This window comes from Oncorhynchus masou, chromosome 13 (assembly GCF_036934945.1).
Source record: "Oncorhynchus masou masou isolate Uvic2021 chromosome 13, UVic_Omas_1.1, whole genome shotgun sequence".
NCBI lineage: Eukaryota > Metazoa > Chordata > Actinopteri > Salmoniformes > Salmonidae > Oncorhynchus > Oncorhynchus masou.
This window is the reverse complement of record NC_088224.1, coordinates 19,790,111-19,796,196: the sequence shown is the minus strand read 5'-3', so window position 1 is coordinate 19,796,196 and position 6,086 is coordinate 19,790,111.

Genomic DNA, 6,086 nt, shown 5'->3' with positions numbered 1-6,086 from the left:
GAGATCTTGGTCTGTTGTTACCCAATGGTTAGAGATATGATCAGCACTTCTGAGATCTTGGTCTGTTGTTACCCAATGGTTGAGAGATGCATCGCACTCTGAGATCTTGGTCTGTTGTTGCCCAATGGCTGAGATATGATCACACTCTGAGACCTTGCGGTCATGTTGGCTGCCCAACAGCTGCAGCCCCATAATCACACTGCCCTGAGATCACAGTTGGTCAGTTGTTGCCCAACAGCTGGCTTATAATCACACTCTGAGGTCTTGGTCAGTTGTTACCCAACAGCTGGCTTATAATCACACTCTGAGATCTTGGTCAGTTGTTACCCAACAGCTGGCTTATAATCACACTCTGAGATCTTGGTCAGTTGTTACCCAACAGCTGGCTTATAATCACACTCTGAGATCTTGGTCAGTTGTTAACCAACAGCTGGCTTATAATCACACTCTGAGATCTTGGTCAGTTGTTACCCAACAGCTGGCTTATAATCACACACTGGGGCCTTGGTCAGTTGTTACCCAACAGCTGGCTTATAATCACACTCTGAGATCTTGGTCAGTTGTTACCCAACAGCTGGCTTATAATCACACTCTGAGATCTTGGTCAGTTGTTACCCAACAGCTGGCTTATAATCACACTCTGAGATCTTGGTCTGTTGTTACCCAACAGCTGGCTTATAATCACACTCTGAGGCCTTGGTCTGTTGTTACCCAACAGCTGGCTTATAATCACACTCTGAGATCTTGGTCAGTTGTTACCCAACAGCTGGCTTATAATCACACTCTGAGATCTTGGTCTGTTGTTACCCAACAGCTGGCTTATAATCACACTCTGAGATCTTGGTCAGTTGTTACCCAACAGCTGGCTTATAATCACACTCTGAGGCCTTGGTCAGTTGTTACCCAACAGCTGGCTTATAATCACACTCTGAGATCTTGGTCTAGTTGTTACCCAACAGCTGGCTTATAATCACACTCTGAGATCTTGGTCTGTTGTTACCCAACAGCTGGCTTATAATCACACTCTGAGGTCTTGGTCTGTTGTTACCCAACAGCTGAGCTTATAATCACACTCTGAGATCTTGGTCAGTTGTTACCCAACAGCTGGCTTATAATCACACTCTGAGGCCTTGGTCAGTTGTTACCCAACAGCTGGCTTATAATCACACTCTGAGATCTTGGTCTGTTGTTACCCAATGGTTGAGATATGATCACACTCTGAGATCTTGGTCAGTTGTTACCCAACAGCTGGCTTATAATCACACTCTGAGATCTTGGTCAGTTGTTACCCAACAGCTGGCTTATAATCACACTCTGAGATCTTGGTCAGTTGTTACCCAACAGCTGGCTTATAATCACACTCTGAGATCTTGGTCTGTTGTTACCCAACAGCTGGCTTATAATCACACTCTGGGGCCTTGGTCTGTTGTTACCCAACAGCTGGCTTATAATCACACTCTGGGGCCTTGGTCAGTTGTTACCCAACAGCTGGCTTATAATCACACTCTGAGATCTTGGTCAGTTGTTACCCAACAGCTGGCTTATAATCACACTCTGAGATCTTGGTCAGTTGTTACCCAACAGCTGGCTTATAATCACACTCTGAGATCTTGGTCAGTTGTTACCCAACAGCTGGCTTATAATCACACTCTGAGATCTTGGTCAGTTGTTACCCAACAGCTGGCTTATAATCACACTCTGGGGCCTTGGTCAGTTGTTACCCAACAGCTGGCTTATAATCACACTCTGAGATCTTGGTCAGTTGTTACCCAACAGCTGGCTTATAATCACACTCTGAGATCTTGGTCAGTTGTTACCCAACAGCTGGCTTATAATCACACTCTGAGATCTTGGTCTGTTGTTACCCAACAGCTGGCTTATAATCACACTCTGAGATCTTGGTCTGTTGTTACCCAACAGCTGGCTTATAATCACACTCTGAGATCTTGGTCTGTTGTTACCCAACAGCTGGCTTATAATCAAACTCTGAGATCTTGGTCTGTTGTTACCCAATGGTTGAGATATGATCACACTCTGAGATCTTGGTGAGTTGTTACCCAACAGCTGGCTTATAATCACACTCTGAGATCTTGGTCTGTTGTTATCCAACAGCTGGCTTATAATCACACTCTGAGATCTTGGTCTGTTGTTACCCAACAGCTGGCTTATAATCACACTCTGAGATCTTGGTCAGTTGTTACCCAACAGCTGGCTTATAATCACACTCTGAGGCCTTGGTCAGTTGTTACCCAACAGCTGGCTTATAATCACACTCTGAGATCTTGGTCAGTTGTTACCCAACAGCTGGCTTATAATCACACTCTGAGGCCTTGGTCAGTTGTTACCCAACAGCTGGCTTATAATCACACTCTGAGATCTTGGTCTGTTGTTACCCAACAGCTGGCTATAATCACACTCTGAGGCCTTGGTCAGTTGTTACCCAACAGCTGGCTTATAATCACACTCTGAGGCCTTGGTCAGTTGTTACCCAACAGCTGGCTTATAATCACACTCTGAGGCCTTGGTCAGTTGTTACCCAACAGCTGGCTTATAATCACACTCTGAGGCCTTGGTCAGTTGTTACCCAACAGCTGGCTTATAATCACACTCTGAGGCCTTGGTCAGTTGTTACCCAACAGCTGGCTTATAATCACACTCTGAGGCCTTGGTCAGTTGTTACCCAACAGCTGGCTTATAATCACACTCTGAGGCCTTGGTCAGTTGTTACCCAACAGCTGGCTTATAATCACACTCTGAGGCCTTGGTCAGTTGTTACCCAACAGCTGGCTTATAATCACACTCTGAGACCTTGGTCAGTTGTTACCCAACAGCTGGCTTATAATCACACTCTGAGACCTTGGTCAGTTGTTACCCAACAGCTGGCTTATAATCACACTCTGAGGCCTTGGTCAGTTGTTACCCAACAGCTGGCTTATAATCACACTCTGAGATCTTGGTCTGTTGTTACCCAATGGTTGAGATATGATCACACTCTGAGATCTTGGTCTGTTGTTACCCAACAGCTGGCTTATAATCACACTCTGAGATCTTTGGTCTGTTGTTATCCAACAGCTGGCCGGTAATCACACTCTGAGATCTGGTCTGTTGTTACCCAACAGCTGGCTTATGAATCACATCATCTTGGTCTGTTGTTACCCAACAGCTGGCTTATAATCACACTCTGAGATCTTGGTCTGTTGTTACCCAACAGCTGGCTTATAATCACACTCTGGAGATCTTGGTCAGTTGTTACCCAACAGCTGGCTTATAATCACACTCTGAGTCCTTGGTCAGTTGTTACCCAACAGCTGGCTTATAATCACACTCTGAGATCTTGGTCTGTTGTTACCCAATGGTTGAGATATGATCACACTCTGAGATCTTGGTCTGTTGTTACCCAACAGCTGGCTTATAATCACACTCTGAGATCTTGGTCAGTTGTTACCCAACAGCTGGCTTATAATCACACTCTGAGATCTTGGTCAGTTGTTACCCAACAGCTGGCTTATAATCACACTCTGAGACTTTGGTCTTGAGGTCAGTTGTTGCAACAGCTGGCTTATAATCACACTCTGAGATCTTGGTCTGTTGTTACCCAACAGCTGGCTTATAATCACACTCTGGGGCCTTGTTCAGTTGTTTCCCAACAGCTGGCTTATAATCACACTCTGAGATCTTGGTCAGTTGTTACCCAACAGCTGGCTTATAATCACACTCTGAGATCTTGGTCAGTTGTTACCCAACAGCTGGCTTATAATCACACTCTGAGATCTTGGTCTGTTGTTAACCAACAGTGGCTTATAATCACACTCTGAGATCTTTGTCAGTTGTTACCCAACAGCTGGCTTATAATCACACACTGAGGCCTTGGTCAGTTGTTACCCAACAGCTGGCTTATAATCACACTCTGAGATCTTGGTCTGTTGTAATCACACTCTGAGATCTTGGTCTTTGGCTTATAATCACACTCTGGGGCCTTGGTCTGTTGTTACTAGCAACTGAGCTATAATCACCTCTGAGATCTTGGTCTGTTGTTACCCAGCAGCTGGCTTATATCATCTGCGGCCTTAGTCAGTTGTTGCAACAGCTGGCTTGTAATCCCACCTCTGAGTCTTGAGCTATTTGTTATAACAGCTGGCTTATAATCACACTCTGGGGCCTTGGTCAGTTGTTACCCAACAGCTGGCTTATAATCACCTCTGAGATCTTGGTCAGTTGTTGGTACCACCCAACAGCTGGCTTATAATCACCTCCCAAGATCTTGGTAGTTGTTACCCAACAGCTGGCCTGGAAATCACACTCTATGAGATCTTGGTCTCGTGTTGCAAACGGTTGAGATATGAAATCACAATCTGAGATCTTGAGGGTGTTGTTACCCAACAGCTGGCTTATAATCACCTCCTGAGATCTTGGTCAGTTGTTACCCAATGGTTGAGGCCAGTCACACTCTGAGATCTTGAGTCTGTTGTTACCCAACAGCTGGCTTATAATCACACTCTGGGATCTTGGTCTGTTGTTACCCAACAGCTGGCTTATAATCACACTATGAGATCTTGGTCTGTTGTTACCCAACAGCTGGATATGACCACACTCTGTGATCTTGGTCTGTTGTTACCCAGCTTGGCTGGCTTATAATCACACTCTGAGATCTTGGTCTGTTGTTACCCAACAGCTGGCTTATAATCACACTCTGAGAGTTGTTACCCAACAGCTGGCTTATAATCACACTCTGGGATCTTGGTCTGTTGTTACCCAATGGTTGAGATATGATCACACTCTGGGGCCTTGATGCCATTGTTACCCAACTTAGCTGGCTTATAATCACACTCTGAGATCTTGGTCTGTTGTTACCCAATGGTTGAGATATGATCACACTCTGAGATCTTGGTCTGTTGTTACCCAACAGTTGAGATATGATCACACTCTGAGATCTTGGTCTGTTGTTACCAAACAGTTGGGCTATGATCACACTCTGGGGCCTTGGTCTGTTGTTATCCAATGGTTGGGTTATTCAGACCCTTTGCAATGAGACTCAAAATTGAGCTCTGGTATATCCTGTTGCCATTGATCATCCTTGAGATGTTTACAGAACTTGATTGGAGTACACCAGTGGTAAATTCAATTGATTGGACATGATTTGGATAGGCATACACCTATCTATATGGTCCCACAGTTGACAGTGCATGTCAGGGCAAAAACCAAGCGATGAGGTTGAAAGGTTTGTCCTTGGAGCTCTGAGACAGGATTGTGTCGGCACAGATCTGGGGAAGGGTAAAAAAATGTCTGCAGCATTGAAGGTCCCGAAAAAAACAGTGGCCTCCATCATTCTTAAATGGAAGAAATTTGGAAGGACCAAGACTATTCCTAGAGCTATCCGCCCGGGTAAACTGAGCAATCGGGGGAGAAGGGCCTCGGTCAGGGAGGTGACCAAGAACCCGATGTCACTCTGACGGAGCTCCAGAGTTCCTCTGTGGAGATGGGAGAACCTTCCAGAAGGACAACCATCTCTGCAGCACTCCACCAATCAGGTCTTTATGGTAGTGGCCAGACGGAAGCCACTCCCCAGTAGGCACATGACAGCCCGCTTGGAATTGCCCAAAAGCCACCTAAAGACTCTCAGCCCATGAGAAACAAGATTCTCTGGTCTGATGAAACCAAAATTGAACTTTTAGGCCTGAATGCCAAGCGTCACATCTGGAGGAAGCCTGGCATCACCCCTATGGTGAAGCAGACTATGTTTTCCGTGCCAATAAAGCCCTTAAACTGAATTGATTTGTGCTATTACAATTATTACTATTTTTATAAATTTTTATAAATTTGCAAACATTTGAATAAAATAATTTAATCCATTTTAGAATAAGGTTACAACGTAACAAAATGTGTGTCTGCTGCCTGCCACACTAACCTCACTGAGCCATTTTACTCTCTCAACCCAAATGGGGTTCTAGGGTTAACGACGCCCTATTGCACATTTAATTTCCTACCAAACTTAATTGTGTGAATGGACACAGACGAACACACACGCAAACACACATTATGTTCTTCTATCCTCATGGGGACCTAAAGAATTTCCATTCAAAATCTGA